General features: G+C 45.1%; 1 protein-coding gene across 6 annotated transcripts in view; it reads left to right on the forward strand.

Moving 5' to 3' along the window:
• BAHCC1 (BAH domain and coiled-coil containing 1) overlaps positions 1-22,462 on the forward strand; it is a 111,703-nt gene that overhangs the window by 1,227 nt on the left and 88,014 nt on the right. For 4 of the 6 annotated variants that reach the window (XM_069953783.1, XM_069953786.1, XM_069953787.1 and 1 more), the window contains exon 1: positions 20,280-20,368. The exons of 1 other annotated variant lie outside the window; for it this stretch is intronic. The gene's annotated coding sequence lies outside the window, so the exon portion shown is untranslated. Of the gene's footprint in view, positions 1-20,279; positions 20,369-22,462 lie in introns of those variants that run through there. One more of the 6 variants, XM_069953789.1, reaches the window with a different exon arrangement.

Consider the following 22,462-nt stretch of genomic DNA (forward strand, 5'->3'; position numbering starts at 1 on the left):
CATAGCTGGTAAATAACTTCGTTTTTCAAATTCGATTGACAATTTTTGTTCACATTTACTAGCCGCACCCTGGCAAGATTATTGCCAGACCTGTTGAATCTTGATTATATATATATGTAATTTATAGAATTAAATACAGATACTGAGAAAAGGCCATTGAAATCCAGTTTTCTGCAGAATCCTTATTGCTGAGGGTCTGGGACCCCTTAGAAACACCATTATAACTTAGAGCAGTGGGGAATCTTCTCGGCCTAATAATATTTTCCCAAGAGGAGGTGACAAAAGAGGCCAGATCTGAGGGAGTGCAGGCCTCAATGGCTTCACAGTCTATGGGAACCATTCCAGAATGAGACATAAAATGGCAGACAAGGCACAAACCATTGGTGACCCAAAGGAATCCTAGGGATATAGAGGGATGGATTAGCTGCAGAATATTTCATATATATATATATATATATATATATATATATATTTATTTCATGTAATGGTGTATAGGAGTATATAGCAATGCTGTGGCCAGTCTTTCCATACTCTCCAGTGTATCTGATCTAAAACAATTCTGCAGAGAAGAATGGGCCTCAGTTCCTCCACAGCCAGGGAAAAGACTCCGAGTTATCGAAAACATTTGAGGTTTAGGGGGGCAATTACTTTCTCACATGGGGGGTGGGGATATAGGTTTAGAATAAATGTGTCTTCGATATACGGTCACATATAATTATCTCCTATTATCTTTATACTTTGTTATAAAATTAGTTGGGTGACCTGAAAGATTTCAGTGTGACAAATTAGAAAAAATAGAGGAAATTGGGTGGGGGGCGAAGCAGGATACCGTATACATGTACGTGACATATTAAATACACGGCAATATATATATATTTGGATTTTTTTTTATTTTTTGCAACATATATTTTTAATGGGGGCAAAAAAAATATTCAAAAATAGCCAAGTAGAATTGTTAATGCAAAAATAGGAAACATCAATATTATGGTTCACACAAACATGTATACACTGGACACACTGATACATTTTGTATAGATATTAAAATATATATTTTTTTTATTTCCAATACATTTCAATATAAGTCGACATTTATGTTGGTTGATTAGAAATATTATTGCCATTTTTTTACTGTTTGTACATTTTTACTTACTTTAATTTTTTTCAAATATTTATATATTATCCCAACAGTTAATGGACAAATATTGATCATTTAAAAAAAAAAAAAAACATTTTGATCTGGAGATTTTTTTTTTTTTTTACAAAATAAGATAAATTATGAGTTTTTTTTAAAAAAATTTTCCCATCGATTGTCTGCTTTATATACATACATGCTGCTACTGCATTGGATAAGAATAAAATAGATTTTTTTTTATGGATTTTTAATTAAAGTCATTGACTTTTCAGTAAATAATCAAATCAGGAGAAATCTAATTTTTTTTTCCTGTTATATATGTAACCTGGTGCTTGTAGTGCCTTTATTCTCTACTATTTGTTATTTTAAAAATAAATAAATAATATATATATATATATATATATATATATATATATATATATACATTTATTTATTTTATTATTATTATTTTTTTTTACTTAGTGATAAGTCAGGGCCTGATTTGCTGTCTCAGCTTCAGTGATCAGACCCTCAAACACTGGCAGAATACTAATAATCATCTCTACAATGAAACATACAGCAAACATTTATGTTCTTATATAGAAATACTAAAATACTAGGACTTTAAATAATAAATTGTAAAATAATAACCCAAAATTCAGGACCTAGTTCTGATTATTCAGTTCCTCATTACATAACACATCTATTTTTCTGTCCTTATGTGTGTGTGTGTGTGTGTGTGTGTGTGTGTGTGTTTATCTACAGCTTTGTATTTTATTACCTTTAAGCAAAAATATTAAATAAAATTAGAATATTGATAGATTTAAGCCCATTCTGTCCCCAAATATGAAACGTGGGTCTTCTATGATCTCTTCATCCTTGGCAACTGCTAAAAATATATATCTATAATAATTACATACTTGCTACAAATGTATCAAAAATTCATATTTAAAGGGCAAGTGAATACAGACTTAATACAGCTTTCTTTCTCTTCTGTGGTGTCTATAGGATGCAGCTAGAGTGTTAGAATTGAGTTTTTTTTAGGTCGTGAATTCAGAAGGGCGTCAAAGCAAGGATCTGGAATCAGGGTGTGGGTGATCCGGGTGAGCCCTGTGTTCCTGTCTGTGGGGAGTCTACAAAGAACTCTTTGTTTCCGCTTCGAATCTTTTCATTTTTACTTTGGTTTGTAATTGTATATCTTGATTTGGAAACAAACTTTCAATCAAAGGACCAGATAAAAGACGTATATTTTTTTCTAAATCAGGAAATCGCCTTTATGTGTTGATACCACAAACAGGGACAGTAAAGACCGCATTTTGTTTTTATAGGGAGCCAGATCAGAGGCAGGGTGAATGCATTATATACAGGGCGACATTTTTGCGTATTTCTCAACAACCCCCCCAAAAAAATAATATGTCATCTGCTTCTGTAGTCGGGGGTGACATTTTTGCGTATTTTCGTATATACTTCTGTAGTCGGGGTGCATCTTGTGAATTGCTCGAAATAGTAGGGTATAAAAATAAAGGTGATATTGTTAAGAAAATCCTACCCCCCCCCCCCCCCACTCTCTCATAGTTATAATATAGAATGCGCAAAAGGGCGCATTTATGGGAAGATTTCAGAAGTGCTGATGGGAGGATTTTTAATGTGATATTTTTAGGACTGAATAATTTATGCAAGTGTTGTTTTAAAGCCATTTTCAATCGGTTTTTTGGCAGAGTGATGAGAGTGTCTATTCCCTGTGCACTTAGTGGAGGGGGCTGGGGGTCCCTGGAAGCTGGAGACAAGGGTGCGCCTGGGCGCAATCCTCCTCTCCTCCCTGGGAGACTCCAGTCCTACTCTATGGACTTCCACCAGGAGAATTTCCACAATCCAGACCCATCTGGGCAGCTCATCCATCACTTAGCTGTCCATGATTCCAAACATCAGCTGCACTCAATACCATTGATCTGCCCAAAGTCCATGTTTGCATTGATAATTAATAACTAACAAGACTTGGGCTGTAATAAACCCTCTCCTTTTCTCTGGTCAGGCACAAGCAGCCTCCCCTCCCCCCATGGACTGATCTTATCTGGACCTCTGGATGGGGACAATAGGCTCCCTGTCAGGGCTCTGTGATGGGTAGAGTTCGAGGGTCAGGCTGATTATAGAACATGACAGCAAGGGGTTAACTTGCATGCTTAAACATACATTAATTGTTGCAAGAAGGGCTCCCTTATGTTACCCGTAATAAGGCTGCAGTGTAGGCGAGGGGGGCATGGGGGACCACCATTGTGTGAGGTGGAAAGCAATTACATTGGAGATAGGTGTATCCTTCTATAGAATATAGGATTATAACATACAGTGATGATGTCATCACAATACAGATATAGGTGTGTGGGAATATTAGAGAAAATATTGATTATATGTGTATATTAGAGAAAATATTGATTATATGTGTATATAATAGATTAGCTATGCGTTGTGGAGTGTGAGTATATATATTTATATATATATATGTGTGTGTGTGTGTGTGTATATATATATATATATATATATATATATATATGTGTGTGTGTGTATATATGTGTGTGTGTGTGTGTATATATATATATATATATATGTGTGTGTGTGTGTGTATGTATATATATATATATGTGTGTGTATTGGATAAAATGAAACATATATTACAAATGATAGATATGATTAAAGGTGCATGTATACATACATATATAAACATAAATATTAGCTAATATATATATTTATTGATGGAAATATACATACATATATATATAGTATTTATTTTACATATTATACTTCAGAATGTAAAAAAGATAAAACCTATATGTGTATTTATATATATATATATATATATATATATATATATATATATATAATATCTTGAACACGTTTTTATTTAACATATTAAAATTTAAAATGTGAAGAGAAAAAAAAAGATCATATATATTAGTATAGTTCCTTCCTCCTTGGGGGATGCTCGTCCTCCTCCTCAGTGGATATAGAGTCGTCTGTGGGATCCAGGCTTCAGTGATCAGTCAGGGCTGTATATTGGGGGGGGGGGTGTTGTTATACACAGGCAGCCTGTCTGCTCCTCACATCACTAATTACCTGTGTATCACAACATGCTCCCTGTGACATGCAACAACTCGTCTCCTGCAGCCCCACATCTCCTGCTTCCAGGGGGGGGGGATCTGCAGCTGCACCCTGTCCCCTGCCCCCCCCCCTCTCTCTCTGATCACCCCTGCACCCCCTTACCCCTGACATGCACCCTGACTTGCTCGGATTATTGTTATTGGCCATTATAACTGGATTATTAATAATTTCCATATTAGCAGCTCAGGCTAAATGAAAGTAAAGTTTAATGTAAAGCAGATGGGGTCTCCTCTGTGATCACCTCACACAACCCAGCGCTGCAGAGATGTGTGTGAACACACTGCTTATATTTAGATACAAATTAGGATCTACATTTAACAAGGAATTAAGTAAACTGTGCTAAAGAGTGGAGGGGGCTACATGACTACAAAGGGGGGCTGCTACATGGGAGAACTGCACAGTCAGTCAGTCTATCTATCTATCTATCTATCTAATATCTATCATCTATCTCCTATCTATCTATCTCATATCTATCTCCTATCTATCTATCTTCTATCTATCTAATATCTATCATCTATATATCTATCTCCTATCTATCTATCTATCTATCTATCTCCTATCTATCTATCTATCTATCTATCTCCTATCTATCTATCTAATATCTATCAATCTATCTATCTATCTATCTAATATCTATCTCCTATCTATCTATCTATCTATCTATCTATCTATCTAATATCTATCAATCTATCTCCTATCTATCTATCTATCTATCTATCTCCTATCTATCTATCTCCTATCTATCTATCTAATATCTATCATCTATCTCCTATCTATCTATCTCCTATCTATCTATCTATCTATCTATCTATCTATCTATCTATCTATCTATCTCCTATCTATCTATCTATTATCTATCTTTCTATCTCCTATCTATCTATCTATCTATCTCCTATCTATCTATCTATCTATCTATCTATCTATCTATCTATCTATCTAATATCTATCAATCTATCTCCTATCAATCTATCTATTTATCTCCTATCTATCTATCATCTATCTATCTATCTATCTCCTATCTATCTATTTAATATCTATCTATCTCCTATCTATCTCCTATCTATCTATCTATCTATCTATCTCCTATCTATCTATCTATCTATCATCTATGAAATTAAGTGTATGAGTATGTGGAAATAAACATTAGAAATAAAGTTGCAATGGCGGGATGGAAGGATATGTATGAATTAAGTAGATGCATATATAGTTATATGTAACCTATTACTATTATATAATTTATGTATTTGTATAGATAGATAGTAGATAGATAGATAGATAGATAGGAGATAGATAGATAGGAGATGGATAGATAGATAGTTAGGAGATAGATAGATAGATAGATAGGAGATAGATAGATAGGAGATAGATAGATAGTAGATAGATAGATAGATAGTAGATAGATAGATAGATAGATAGATAGATAGATAGGAGATAGATAGATAGGAGATAGATAGGAGATAGATAGATAGGAGATAGATAGATAGGAGATAGATTAGAGATAGATAGATAGATAGATAGGAGATAGATAGGAGATACTGTAGATAGATAGATAGATAGATAGGAGATAGATAGATAGATAGATAGGAGATACTGTAGATAGATAGATAGATAGGAGATAGATGATAGATAGATAGATAGATAGATAGATAGATAGATAATAGATAGATAGATAGATAGATAGATAGATAGATAGATAGATAGGAGATAGATGATAGATAGATAGATAGATAGATAGATAGATAGATAGATAAGAGATAGATAAATAGATAGATAGATAGATAGATAGATAGATAGATAGATAGATAGATAGGAGATAGATAATGTCCACAATAGAGCGCACTCCCAGTTCCAGTGCTGGAGTGCCAAGCAACGGAGATTGGATAAAAATCTCCACTAAATAAATCCAAGAATTTTGCGGCACATCCGTATAGTGAAAAAAAGTTGTGGTATTTATTGGTACAATTTGTACCAATAAATACCACAACTTTTTTTCACTATACGGATGTGCCGCAAAATTCTTGGATTTAGATAGATAGATAGGAGATAGATAGATAGGAGATAGATAGGAGATAGATAGATAGATAGATAGATAGATAGATAGATAGGAGATAGATAGATAGGAGATAGATAGCTGTAGCTGCCGGGCTCTGCGTCCATTCTGTCATGAATCTCTTTCTTGCTCTTTTCCTCATTTACAATGTAACCTGTCTGATGTGAAAGCAGAGGAGCAGCAGCATTCAGAGAGGGAGGAGCAGCATCCAGAGAGGGAGGAACAGCATCCAGAGAGGAAGGAGCAGCATCCAGAAAGGGAGGAGCAGCATCCAGAGAGGGAGGAGCAGTATCCAGAGAGGGAGGAGCAGCATCCAGAGAGGGAGGAGCAGCAACCAGAGAGGGAGCAGCAGCATCCAGAGAGGGAGCAGCATCCAGAGAGAGAGAGCAGCATCCAGAGAGAGAGAGCAGCATCCAGAGAGAGAGAGCAGCATCCAGAGAGAGAGAGCAGCATCCAGAGAGAGAGAGCAGCATCCAGAGAGAGAGAGCAGCATCCAGAGAGAGAGAGCAGCATCCAGAGAGAGAGAGCAGCATCCAGAGAGAGAGAGAGAGCAGCATCCAGAGAGGGAGCAGGCAGTGCAGGCAGCCTGGTGGTCATGTGGGCTGGAGACCCCCATTCAGGGCACATAGCAGAATATCATCCACTAATCTGCCGCCGAATATATATTACAATCCCGTCAATCTGGGGACCAATGTGACAGGCACACAATACGGAGAGAGAGGATATAACGGAAGGGCAGGCCTCGCGGCCATTGTGGATACTGACTGGGATTATTTGAATTCATATGAAATGCGGAGGAGGCTGAGGTTCGCAATGCGGATCCATTATAAACCCTGTGCTGTGGGTTATGGGGGTCAGTATGAGATGAGGGTGAGGGTCAGTATGAAATGGGGTGAGGGTCAGTATGAGATGGGGGTGAGGGTCAGTATGAGATGGGGTGAGGGTCAGTATGAGATGAGGGTGAGGGTCAGTATGAGATGGCGGTGGGGGTCAGTATGAGATGAGGGTGAGGGTCAGTATGAGATGGGGTGAGGGTCAGTATGAGATGGCGGTGAGGGTCAGTATGAGATGAGGGTGAGGGTCAGTATGAGATGGCGGTGGGGGTCAGTATGAGATGAGGGTGAGGGTCAGTATGAGATGGGGTGAGGGTCAGTATGAGATGGCGGTGAGGGTCAGTATGAGATGTCGGTGAGGGTCAGTATGAGATGGCGGTGAGGGTCAGTATGAGATGGGGGTGAGGGTCAGTATGAGATGGCAGTGAGGGTCAGTATGAGATGGGGGTGAGGGTCAGTATGAGATGGCGGTGAGGGTCAGTATGAGATGGCAGTGAGGGTCAGTATGAGATGGGGGTGAGGATCAGTATGAAGTGGGGGGGGGTCGGTATCAGGTGGGGATGAGGTCAGTATGAGATGAGGGTGAGACTCAGTATGAGATGGGGTGAGGGTCAATATGGGATGGGGGTGACGGTCAGCATGAGATGGGGGTGAGGGTCAGTATGGAATGGGGGTGAGGGTCAGTATGAGATGGGGTGAGGGTCAGTATGAAGTGGGGGGAGGGTCGGTATCAGGTGGGGATGAGGTCAGTATGAGATGAGGGTGAGACTCAGTATGAGATGGGGTGAGGGTCAATATGGGATGGGGGTGAGGGTCAGTATGAGATGGGGGTGAGGGTCAGTATGAGATGGGGGTGAGGGTCAGTATGAGATGAGGGTGAGGGTCAGTATGAGATGAGGGTGAGGGTCAGTATGAGATGAGGGTGAGGGTCAGTATGAGATGGCGGTAAGGGTCAGTATGAGATGGGGGTGAGGGTCAGTATGAGATGGCGGTGAGGGTCAGTATGAGATGGCAGTGAGGGTCAGTATGAGATAGGGGTGAGGGTCAGTATGAGATGGCAGTGAGGGTCAGTATGAGATGGGGGTGAGGGTCAGTATGAAGTGGGGGGAGGGTCGGTATCAGGTGGGGATGATGTCAGTATGAGATGAGGGTGAGACTCAGTATGAGATGGGGTGAGGGTCAATATGGGATGGGGGTGAGGGTCAGTATGAGATGGGGGTGAGGGTCAGTATGAAATGGGGGTGAGGGTCAGTATGGAATGGGGGTGAGGGTCAGTATCAGATGGGGGTAAGGGTCAGTATCAGATGGGGGTAAGGGTCAGTATGGGATGGGGTGAGGGTCAGTATGAGATGAGGGTGAGGGTCAGTATCAGATAGGGGTGAGGGTCAGTATGAGATGGGGGTGAGGGTCAGTATGAGATGGGGGTGAGGGTCAGTATTAGATAGGGGTGAGAGTCAGTATTAGATAGGGGTGAGAGTCAGTATGGGATGGGGGTGAGGGTCAGTATCAGATGGGGGTGAGGGTCAGTATTATGTAAGGGTGAGGGTCAGTATGAGATGAGGGTGAGGGTCAGTATGAGATGGGGGTGAGGGTCAGTATGAGATGGGGGGAGGGTCGTATGAGATGGGGTGAGGGTCAGTATCAGGTGGGGGGAGGGTCAGTATGAGATGGGGCTGAGGGTGAGTATGAGATGGGGGGAGGGTGAGTATGAGATGGGGGTGAGGGTCTGTATGAAGTGGGGGGAGGGTCAGTATCAGGTGGGGGGAGGGTCAGTATCAGGTGGGGGGAGGGTCAGTATCAGGTGGGGGTGAGGTCAGTATAAGATGGGGGGAGGGTCGGTATGAGATGGGGGGAGGGTCGGTATGAGATGGGGGGGAGTGTCAGTATGAGATGGGGGGAGGGTCAGTATGAGATGGGGGGAGGGTCAGTATGAGATGGGGGTGAGGGTCGGTATGAGATGGCGGTGAGGGTCAGTATGAGATGGGGGGAGGGTCAGTATGAGATGGGGGGAGGGTCAGTATGAGATGGGGGTGAGGTTCAGTATCAGGTGGGGGTCATTAACACTACACAGGGTTATGTGGGGGAGGTGCAGGCAGTGAATGGCTGGTGACAATGAGAGGAGAGGTGTCGGTCCTTTGTCACAGCTGCCCACTCATCCTATATGAGGTGATGAGGACAGGAAGGGGCCATAATAAACCCCCTGACACCTGACACCCCCCTGATCACACAACAACCCCCCCCCCCCCCCCCCCTCCACCCAGATCCTGCCCACCATCACCTCAGGAGGAACAGGAAATAGGCCACATTGGAGGCAATAGGACAATTACTTACTGCCCCCTGGGGCTTCTCTTTCTGCTGGAGAGGATGGGAGGATCAGCTGATCAGAAATTCTTACAATGTTTCAATGCAGAATATTTATATAACAGGAGAGATGGATGCAGAGATAGATGATAGGTAGGAGATAGATAGATAGCTAGATAGATAGATAGCTAGATAGATAGATAGATAGATAGATAGATAGATAGATAGATAGATAGGAGATAGATAGATAGATAGATAGATAGATAGATAGATAGATAGATAGGAGATAGATAGGAGATAGGAGATAGATAGATAGATAGATAGATAGATAGATAGGAGATAGATAGATAGATAGATAGATAGGTAGGAGATAGATAGATAGATAGATAGATAGATAGATAGGAGATAGATAGATAGATAGGAGATAGATAGATAGATAGATAGATAGGAGATAGATAGATAGATAGATAGGAGATAGATAGATGATAGATAGATAGATAGGAGATAGATAGGAGATAGATAGATGATAGATAGATAGATAGGAGATAGATAGATAGATAGATAGATAGATAGATAGATAGGAGATAGATAGATAGATAGGTAGGAGATAGATAGATAGATAGATAGATAGGAGATAGATAGATAGATAGATAGATAGATAGATAGATAGATAGGAGATAGATAGGAGATAGATAGATAGATAGATAGATAGATAGATAGATAGATAGATAGGAGATAGATAGATAGGAGATAGATAGATGATAGATAGATAGATAGGAGATAGATAGATAGATAGATAGATAGGAGATAGATAGATAGATAGGTAGATAGATAGATAGATAGGAGATAGATAGATAGATAGGAGATAGATAGGAGATAGATAGATGATAGATAGATAGATAGATAGATAGGAGATAGATAGATAGATAGATAGATAGATAGATAGATAGATAGAAGATAGATAGATAGATAGATAGATAGGAGATAGATAGATAGATAGATAGGTAGATAGATAGATAGGTAGATAGATAGATAGATAGGAGATAGATAGATAGATAGATAGATAGGAGATAGATAGATAGATAGATAGGAGATAGATAGATAGGAGATAGATAGATAGATAGATAGATATAGGGTCCCTGTATATTATACACAGTGCAGGGTCCCTGTATATTATACACAGTGCAGGGTCCCTGTATATTATACACAGTGCAGGGTCCCTGTATATTATACACAGTGCAGGGTCCCTGTATATTATACACAGTGCAGGGTCCCTGTATATTATACACAGTGCAGGGTCCCTGTATATTATACACAGTGCAGGGTCCCTGTATATTATACACAGTGCAGGGTCCCTGTATATTATACACAGTGCAGGGTCCCTGTATATTATACACAGTGCAGGGTCCCTGTATATTATACACAGTGCAGGGTCCCTGTATATTATACACAGTGCAGGGTCCCTGTATATTATACACAGTGCAGGGCCCCTGTATATTATACACAGTGCAGGGTCCCTGTATATTATACACAGTGCAGGGTTCCTGTATATTACACACAATGGACAGGATGCCAGGCTGATAGCCCTGTGTCCAGCTGACTATCTGCACAGAGAGGAGTACACTGTCAGGAAGCACAGGGCTCAGGGGCACAATGGTTGGGAAGGGAGGCTCCTCCATGCAGCCTGGAAACTGTGAGAGATGTCATTACTGAGGCACAAACAGGCGGATGTTATTGCAGCAGAACTCCCCAAACTCTCATCCATCTCCAGGGAAAGAGTTAACAAAGGAGCCATTGGTGCATGAGGCTGGAGGAAGGTTCTGGGCCTGGCCCCCTGCAGCCCTCCGCACAGCCAGGCCTCCCCTCTGCTGCAGCCCTCCACACAGCCAGGCCTCCCCTCTGCTGCTGCAGCCCTCCACACAGCCAGGCCTCCCCTCTGCTGCTGCAGCCCTCCACACAGCCAGGCCTCCCCTCTGCTGCTGCAGCCCTCCACACAGCCAGGCCTCCCCTCTGCTGCTGCAGCCCTCCGCACAGCCAGGCCTCCCCTCTGCTGCAGCCCTCCACACAGCCAGGCCTCCCCTCTGCTGCTGCAGCCCTCCACACAGCCAGGCCTCCCCTCTGCTGCAGCCCTCCACACAGCCAGGCCTCCCCTCTGCTGCAGCCCTCCACACAGCCAGGCCTCCCCTCTGCTGCTGCAGCCCTCCGCACAGCCAGGCCTCCCCTCTGCTGCAGCCCTCCACACAGCCAGGCCTCCCCTCTGCTGCAGCCCTCCACACAGCCAGGCCTCCCCTCTGCTGCAGCCCTCCACACAGCCAGGCCTCCCCTCTGCTGCTGCAGCCCTCCGCACAGCCAGGCCTCCCCTCTGCTGCAGCCCTCCACACAGCCAGGCCTCCCCTCTGCTGCAGCCCTCCACACAGCCAGGCCTCCCCTCTGCTGCAGCCCTCCACACAGCCAGGCCTCCCCTCTGCTGCAGCCCTCCACACAGCCAGGCCTCCCCTCTGCTGCAGCCCTCCACACAGCCAGGCCTCCCCTCTGCTGCTGCAGCCCTCCACACAGCCAGGCCTCCCCTCTGCTGCAGCCCTCCACACAGCCAGGCCTCCCCTCTGCTGCAGCCCTCCACACAGCCAGGCCTCCCCTCTGCTGCAGCCCTCCACACAGCCAGGCCTCCCCTCTGCTGCAGCTCTCCACACAGCCAGGCCTCCCCTCTGCTGCAGCTCTCCACACAGCCAGGCCTCCCCTCTGCTGCTGCAGCCCTCCACACAGCCAGGCCTCCCCTCTGCTGCTGCAGCCCTCCGCACAGCCAGGCCTCCCCTCTGCTGCAGCCCTCCACACAGCCAGGCCTCCCCTCTGCTGCAGCCCTCCACACAGCCAGGCCTCCCCTCTGCTGCTGCAGCCCTCCACACAGCCAGGCCTCCCCTCTGCTGCAGCCCTCCACACAGCCAGGCCTCCCCTCTGCTGCTGCAGCCCTCCACACAGCCAGGCCTCCCCTCTGCTGCAGCCCTCCACACAGCCAGGCCTCCCCTCTGCTGCAGCCCTCCACTCAGCCAGGCCTCCCCTCTGCTGCAGCCCTCCACACAGCCAGGCCTCCCCTCTGCTGCTGCAGCTCTCCCAGGAGTCTATTATATTGTTATTATCATCTATGACTGCAATTACAGCTGGATGTTCACACAACACAGGGCTCTAATGCTGCCCAGGCTTCAAGGGTTAATGCCAGGATACCCCTGAGGGCAGGGTTAATGCCAGGATACCCCTGAGGGCAGGGCTGATGCCAGGATATCCCTGAGGGCAGGGCTGATGCCAGGATACCCCTGAGGGCAGGGTTGATGCCAGGATACCCATGAGGGCAGGGCTGATGCCAGGATACCCATGAGGGCAGGGCTGATGCCAGGATACCCCTGAGGGCAGGGCTGATGCCAGGATACCCCTGAGGGCAGGGCTGATGCCAGGATTCCCCTGAGGGCAGGGTTGATGCCAGGATACCCCTGAGGGCAGGGCTGATGCCAGGATACCCCTGAGGGCAGGGCTGATGCCAGGATTCCCCTGAGGGCAGGGCTGATGCCAGGATACCCCTGAGGGCAGGGCTGATGCCAGGATACCCCTGAGGGCAGGGTTGATGCCAGGATACCCCTGAGGGCAGGGCTGATGCCAGGATACCCCTGAGGGCAGGGCTGATGCCAGGATACCCCTGAGGGCAGGGCTGATGCCAGGATACCCCTGAGGGCAGGGTTGATGCCAGGATACCCCTGAGGGCAGGGCTGATGCCAGGATACCCCTGAGGGCAGGGCTGATGCCAGGATTCCCCTGAGGGCAGGGTTGATGCCAGGATACCCCTGAGGGCAGGGCTGATGCCAGGATACCCCTGAGGGCAGGGCTGATGCCAGGATTCCCCTGAGGGCAGGGCTGATGCCAGGATACCCCTGAGGGCAGGGCTGATGCCAGGATACCCCTGAGGGCAGGGTTGATGCCAGGATACCCCTGAGGGCAGGGCTGATGCCAGGATACCCCTGAGGGCAGGGCTGATGCCAGGATACCCCTGAGGGCAGGGCTGATGCCAGGATACCCCTGAGGGCAGGGTTGATGCCAGGATACCCCTGAGGGCAGGGCTGATGCCAGGATACCCCTGAGGGCAGGGCTGATGCCAGGATTCCCCTGAGGGCAGGGCTGATGCCAGGATACCCCTGAGGGCAGGGCTGATGCCAGGATACCCCTGAGGGCAGGGCTGATGCCAGGATACCCCTAAGGGGAAGGGCTGTTCCTTCATGCCATCTGAAGTGCTAGAGGAGTCATTTGTTATAGGCTGATCCCATAGACACACACACACAATGCCTTCACTTATAAACTCCAGTGGCCGGTATATAGTACTACCCCATGAGGATACATGTTATAGATCTCTGGAGTCTGTCTAGGACAGTAGGACAGGGTATATAGTCACTAGTCTTCTGTAGGGACGTGATGCTGGGAATGCAGAGCACATCTAGGGGATAGATTCTCAAGGAAATATAACAGAAATTATATATATATATATATATATATATATATATATATATATATATATATATATATCCCTCGATCCCAGGATGCAGGCAGGCTCTATTAATTATGTATATGGTGTATATAGCCTTCTGTAGATTATGTACCTTATGGATACATGCAGAGGATAGTATATATATTATTCATATGGAGAAGTTTGGTTTGTTTTTGCATTGAGCCTCCTACACCCCCCAACCATACAGACTGTACAGGAGGTGTATATACTCTTCTATATATTCATCCATTCATTCACCCTGGCTGTACACAGGATATATATATATATATATATATATATATATATATATATATATATATATATATATATATATATATATATATCCCTATGCTGACTACAGGAGATGTGTCATGTATATTTATTATAATGTGTACACGCTCCTCTATATGCGCAACCGACTGACTGTAGAGAATATTCAACCAGGGAAGATGTGATATATGATATATGTGATATTGAAGATATATATATGTTCTTCTCAATATATACATTATGTACTATACAAGTAATGCATGCAGGGGATGAGAAGAATATGTTCTCTATACATGCTTTGTATACCACACACATGTATATATATATGTACACACACACAAGCATACACCTTCTCTATGTATACATTGTGTACCCCTATACAGAGGACATATACATTGTGTACCCCTATACAGAGGACATATACATTGTATACCCCTATACAGAGGACATATACATTGTGTACCCCCCTATACAGAGGACATATACATTGTGTACCCCTATACAGAGGACATATACATTGTATACCCCTATACAGAGGACATATACATTGTGTACCCCCCTATACAGAGGATGATATACAGTGTGCACCCCCCTATACAGAGGATGATATACAGTGTGCACCCCCCTGTACAGAGGATGATATACGGTGTGCACCCCCCTATACAGAGGATGATATACAGTGTGCACCCCCCTATACAGAGGATGATATACGGTGTGCACCCCCCTATACAGAGGATGATATACGGTGTGCACCCCCCTATACAGAGGATGATATACGGTGTGCACCCCCCTATACAGAGGATGATATACGGTGTGCACCCCCCTATACAGAGGAGGATATACAGTGTGCACCCCCCTATACAGAGGATGATATACAGTGTGCACCCCCCTATACAGAGGATGATATACGGTGTGCACCCCCCTATACAGAGGATGATATACAGTGTGCACCCCCCTATACAGAGGATGATATACAGTGTGCACCCCCCTATACAGAGGATGATATACGGTGTGCACCCCCCTATACAGAGGATGATCTACAGTGTGCACCCCCCTGTACAGAGGATGATATACGGTGTGCACCCCCCTATACAGAGGATGATATACAGTGTGCACCCCCCTATACAGAGGAGGATATACAGTGTGCACCCCCCTATACAGAGGATGATATACGGTGTGCACCCCCCTATACAGAGGATGATATACAGTGTGCACCCCCCTATACAGAGGAGGATATACAGTGTGCACCCCCCTATACAGAGGATGATATACAGTGTGCACCCCCCTATACAGAGGATGATATACGGTGTGCACCCCCCTATACAGAGGATGATATACAGTGTGCACCCCCCTATACAGAGGATGATATACGGTGTGCACCCCCCTGTACAGAGGATGATATACGGTGTGCACCCCCCTATACAGAGGATGATATACGGTGTGCACCCCCCTATACAGAGGACACATATAGGGGATTAGGTCCCTCTTCTCCATAGCCCCCCCCTCCTTGGCCTTCAATCCTCTAAATGTCATCACTATTTGTAAATAAATCACATTATAACCCGGATGAGAAGATGGAGGTGGAGGACTCCGAGATTTACGACGAAATACTACAGAATAGAATCAAGTCCAAGTCCAGCTGTCACTACCTCCAGAGCGGCACTCCTCCCCGGCCAGAGCCCACAGCAGGGTCCCCGGTAACTACAACTCCCATCCGACACTATGTGGAGGTTCTGGAGAATGCTGATCTATATACTATATACTATATACCATCCCCAGAAGAGGCTGGAAAATCCACCATCCAGGGATCCGGACATTATTGGGGATTGATTGATTGATTGATTTTTCGATGCATATAAAATAGTAAAATATAAATATAGTATAAATAGTAAAATAATATATTATTCTATATTATACATTTTTATCCTATAAGTAACCTCATAACACAGCAGGGGTGATAGAAATATCATGTACTAAATATTTATCTAATGACCAAAAATAAATGATCAGATTAAAAAAAATAATAAAAAAAATAATTCGCTTCTACATAAAGAAGAACAGGACGGACAAAAGGAGATTATATATATTATACTCACACAAACAAATATATATATATATTATACACATCGCATATCTAATCTATTCTTATATACATATATACTTACACACATGTAATCAGTCATAAAATATATATTGTATTATATAATATCCACACACACACCTATTCATTTATATATATATATATATATATATATATATATATATATATATATATATATATAGAGTTCTCTGTAGCTCTGGGATTTGCATGAATCTGGACGGACACAATGTCACATTAATGATTATTATTGGTATGCAATTTTATTCATACGATTTAATATATATATATATATATATATATATATATACTCACCACATCGCATATCCAATCTATTCTTATTTATCATTATATATACACACACACAGGATCAATTATACAATATATAGTTTTATATAATACCCACACCTATCTGTATCTATATACACACACACACATTGTGCTCATCCTATATGGGACACACCTATAACCTATAACCTATAAGTCACTCAGGACCTCCAGCAGTGACATTTCCACAGTGACTGTTATACCCCCCCCCCCCCTTCCTGCTGGATGTCACTGTATACACTATATACCCTGTGTGCTGCTGATGTATATATATATATATATATATATATATATATATATATATATATATATATATATATATATATATACTTATTGCTACATTGTACCCTGATGAGTGAGTAACATTGTGGCAGGACTCATCGCCATTCTCTGCTCCTTTGTTCCACCATGTTATCTGGAGAGCAGAAATATAAAGAAATATAAAGAAATATACCTCCCCCCCCCCCAACAACAAGAAGAAATAAGACAAGAGGGTTTGTAGGATAAATCTCCTTTATTGATATCACAGAGAAATGTATCAGAGATGAAGATTTCCTCTTCTTACTTCTCATTTATTCCCAGGGTTTACAAGGCTCGCCCCCAGCCCCCTCCCCCACCTATCTCCTGTGTGTATGGGAGGGTTAACCCCTTCGCCTCTGCCCCCCTTACACCAGGCCTGGGGGATATGAGGGATGTTTAGGATATGGGGGATATGTAGGATATGGGGAATATAAGGGATATGGGGGATGTTTAGGATATGTAGGATATGGGGAATATTGGGGGATATGAGGGATATGTAGGATATGGGGAATAGTCTCCCCTCATGTGAGTTGCCAGTATTCACACTATGTATCAGCAGCCATATCAGATGTCCCTGGTCTCTGGGTTCTGCATTGCACCCAGCAGATCTCCATCTGTATGACCCCTCCATCCCACCCCTGACCCCTGACCCCTCCATCCCACCCCAGGGGGATCCCACAGAGAAGCCCTCAGTCCCCCCCCCCCCCATGTCTGGTATAGCAGCCCCCCCACTCCCCAGCCCCCCCATACCTGAGACTCCTGCAGGCTCCTGTCTCTTCTCTGGCAGCAGCCGCACACTCCTGGCTTTGGCTTCTGTATATACCATAGTAGTCCATTGCAGACTTAATTTGGGGAGGGGGATACAATCCCCTTATTCTAACCCCCCATATCCTCCATTGTAAAGTGCTCTCCCCATGCTTCCTATGCAGAAGGGATCCACACAAGCCCCCCTGTGCTGCCCTGCATTATTTTTAGTCTCCTCTAATAGTAAATGCATCGTTTCCCTTTGAAGCCCTCACACTTTGCTCTCTTCTTGGCTCTGGGGCCATGGGGGTCTGTCTATGGAGAGGCGCCTGGAAACCGGCTCCAGCTTATCTCCTTTCATCGGACTGCTGGGGGAGCCTGGAAACTGCCGGGCCCAGTAATTGCTTTTTTCAGGCAGCCCAGTGCGGACTGGCCAGCAGCCAATCAGCGCCTTGTTTACAATCGGTGATTGACAGCTGGCTGGCGCCGGGCCAACCAATGGCAGACGTCTGGAAGGGGCGGGGGGAGGGGGCTGGATAAAAGAAGAAGGAAGGAGGGGGAGGAGGATGCAGACTGGGCAGTAACTCTTCATTGGCTGGAAACTTTTTGGAAGAAAAAAATATAATAATAATAATAATAATAATAATAATAATAATACTTTTTTTATTGATTATTTATTGATTATTATCCTTTAAAGTAGATTTTTGCACAGTGCAATATTCTGGGGCCCTCCAGCTGTTGAGGTACTAACACTCCCATCATGTCCTGACAGGTTTAGGGCATGCTGGGAGCTGTAGTTCTGCAATAGCTGCAGGTTGGGATGAAATCGTTGAAAATTAATTTTTTTTTTTATTGATATTGTTATTGATTCTATCACTGCCCCCTAATCTGTCACTCTCCAGATATGGTGGGACTACAACTCCCAGCATGCACTGAGTGGTTGCAAAACTACAACTCCCATCTGTGCTCAAGACCCAGTTTATTAGATTTTTCTTATTGGCTGCCCTTGTAGAACTACAACTCCCAGCATGCACCTGAGTGGCAGGCCCCTGTAGCCCCCCCAGTGGGACCCCCTGCCCTCCGCTATGGCATCTCCCTGAGTGGGATTCCCCGGGGTCCAGGATCTGCCTAATCCCCCCTGACACCCATCAATAAACACCTCCGCCTGTCACTGGAGACGGTAACAAAATCCCAATAATTCCCCCTCCCCCCACAGGCCAATCGCCCAGAGCCCACCTAGCGACAGATATATGACCGCCCCCAACCTGTGGCCCTCCGACCGCTGCAAGACTACAACTCCCAGCAGGCTCTAGAGTTCTTATAAACTACAACTCCCATCAGGCTCTAGAGTTCTTATAGACTACAACTCCCATCAGGCTCTAGAGTTCTTATAGACTACAACTCCCATCAGGCTCTAGAGTTCTTATAGACTACAACTCCCATCAGGCTCTAGAGTTCTTATAGACTACAACTCCCAGCAGGCTCTAGAGTTCTTATAGACTACAACTCCCAGCAGGTCCTACCTGCCTGAGCATGGCGGCGTACGGTGCTACTGTGTATAATGATTGCTGGTAACGGTGGGAGTTGTAGTCCTTCACATTGTGATTTGTCCCTCCATATCTCATGAGAGTTGTAGTTCGGTAACAGCTATAACATAGGCCTCTAGGGAGGTTCAGTCCTATAACCGACCCCAAACAGGACCCTTCTGACTGGTTCTCCTGGGAGTTGTAGTTCAACAAATGTCCCAGGACTGATGCCCCCCAGTCTTCTCACTTACACCCCCTCCCCCAGGTGTACAGTCATTCTACAGCTCCCTCCCACCTGCCTCCTGGGAGTTGTAGTCCCACCGTCCCCTCCCTCCTGGGAGTTGTAGTCCCACATCCCCTTTCACCTGCCTCCTGGGAGTTGTAGTCCCACTATCCCCTGTCTCCTGGGAGTTGTAGTCCCACCATCCCCTCCCCCTGTCTCCTGGGAGTTGTAGTCCCACCACCCCCTGCCTCCTGGGAGTTGTAGTCCCACCACCCCCTCCCCCTGTCTCCTGGGAGTTGTAGTCCCACCGTCCCCTGCCTCCTGGGAGTTGTAGTCCCACCACCCCCTCCCCCTGCCTCCTGGGAGTTGTAGTCCCATTCATTCACCCTGTGCAGCCGGTTAACCCTCCAGTGCCTGGCTCTGGGTGAGTGACACTTCTCAGCCTGCTCCTCACCCCCACATAACCCCTTCCCCTGACCCTTTCCCCTCTGCCCCTCCCCCAGCCCCTGCACACTCCCCCACACTTGAATTAGGCGCCTTTGTGCTGCAGCCAGCCCCGCCCCCTGCAGACCGATGATTGGCAGCTCACACCCCCCCCTCTCCCTCCCCCTCCCTCGCAGTTTTGATTGGCAGCTCCCTCCCCCGAGCGTTTGATTGGCAGCTCCCATTCCCTGCATTATCCAATAGCGCCGCCTGTTTACGCCAGGAGAACTGCACGAGTTCCTTCTCCAGCGGCCAATGAGACCGGCGGCAGCTCATTAGTATGCGGGAGAGGGGGGGCTGCCCCGGCGAGGGGAGGGGGGGCTGCAGAGAGGCTCAGGCCGGAAGCTGCCGGTCCAGTCACTGCATGCAGAGCCCGGGGAGAGCACTGCGCCCGGCCGCCGGCCCCGCACCCGCTGCAGCCACAGTAAGTACCCGAGCCCCGGCCCTGCACTGCACGGCCAGCTCCCCCAGCACAGCACGGCCAGCTCCCCCAGCACAGCACGGCCAGCTCCCCCAGCACAGCACGGCCAGCTCACCCCAGCACAGCACAACAAAACATTACACATTTATTATTAGCAATAGCAGAAAAATAACAACAAGCGATAATCGATTAATCGGCGGCGATCACCTTGTGCAGCACAAAAAAAAAAAAAAAAAATACTGGATGTGAATTAAAAAATAAAAAAATCTCTTCATCCGATCAGAATATTATTTCTTCCCAAAAATCGATGCAAAATCCTCCCTAGATCCGAGCCCCGGGAATCCGCAAAGAAAACGCTGCGGATTTTACTGAGATTTTACTCCAATCTGATGATTTAACTAAAAATAAATAAATTCAAAATGTATAGAAAGTTTATAGAAAAATAACAAATCTAACAAAATTAGATACAAAGATAAATACAGTAAATATAAATACAATATAGAACTAAATACAATGCATAGAATTACAATATAGAAATCCAATAAAAGTAAATAAATACGATACAATTCCCAGGTTAGGACTGTAGATTGGTGAGGATACTGTGTGTGGAGGGGGTATATATATATATATATATATATATATATATATATATATATATATACACTACACTGTATATAACAGCACCAGCTCGGGGACACGATGGAATATAGAGAACATACATCCTGTGTAAAAACAAATATATAATAAAAAGTAATAAAATAATAATAAACAACCCCTTGGCCTCCATCCCTGCGGACAGTCAAGGGTTAATAGAGCGCAGACACCTATCCGTCTGTATACCTCTATATACCTCTCTATATATACCTCTATATACCGCCCTGGATTTTCTTGCTGCAATCGGATGTTTTTGGGTTTTTTTTTTAAATACAAATGTCCGATTTTTAAAGCGTAAAGTTTTTTGTTTTTTTTTGTGTGTGTGACAAACATTAACCCTTTGTTAACTTTATTTTTTTTTTTTTAACAATCGGTTGTGTTTATGTTTATTATTGGGGTCTTGTTTTCGTGTAACGAATGAACCGAGATGGATGTGTATCAGGGCCCCAGTAATAGGGAATGGGGGGTGAAGGGCCGATAGATGGGGGGAGGGGGGGTATTTATTTCTATTCCTTCCTTCATAAATATTCAGTTTGATCAGTAAAGTATCCAGCTATATGTATGTGTGTGTATATATATATATAATATGACAATGGTTAGATTGGGGTACATGAGGTTCTCTGTCGCCCCCCACTCACACAGGATGCCCCCGGCTCTTCTCCCTCCTGACCGGTTGTGTGTAAATCCCCCGACCACCTCTCCTGCTCCCACCGAGGCCTGGACTGTGCACAATGCGGGGGGAAGGGGCACGGACAGATCAAAGGACAAAACAATTCTGCTTTTGTTTTTATCCTGTAGAATAGTCGTCACTTTTCTATTATTTATTTGAAAAAAACAAAACAAAAACAAAAACAAAAAATGTAAACAGTTCCCAGCTCTGTCTGGAGGACGGTGTCCCCCCCCCCGGCTCTCTGTCTCTGTATCCCCGGCTCTCTGTCTCTGTATCCCCGGCTCTCTGTCTCTGTATCCCCGGCTCTCTGTCTCTGTGTCCCCGGCTCTCTGTCTCTGTATCCCCGGCTCTCTGTCTCTGTGTCCCCGGTTCTCTGTCTCTGTGTCCCCGGTTCTCTGTCTCTGTATCCCCGGCTCTCTGTCTCTGTATCCCCGGCTCTCTGTATCCCCGGCTCTCTGTCTCTGTATCCCCGGCTCTCTGTCTCTGTCCCCCCGGCTCTCTGTCTCTGTCCCCCCGGCTCTCTGTCTCTGTCCCCCCGGCTCTCTGTCTCTGTATCCCCGGCTCTCTGTCTCTGTCCCCCCGGCTCTGTCGCTGTCCCCCCGGATCTCTGCGGCCTCCTGGCTGGGACTCTTCTGTTATTCGGTCTCCTGCCGCCGGACTCTTCTGTGTTACCGCCGGACTCCTCGCACTGATGGATTTAGAGGGATCGATCATTTCTTATTGATTAAAGTTTTTGGAACCCCTGGATTTTTGGATATTCCCCCCCAGTAACC

The sequence above is a fragment of the Dendropsophus ebraccatus genome, chromosome 14 (genome assembly GCF_027789765.1).
Source record: "Dendropsophus ebraccatus isolate aDenEbr1 chromosome 14, aDenEbr1.pat, whole genome shotgun sequence".
NCBI classification, from domain to species: domain Eukaryota; kingdom Metazoa; phylum Chordata; class Amphibia; order Anura; family Hylidae; genus Dendropsophus; species Dendropsophus ebraccatus.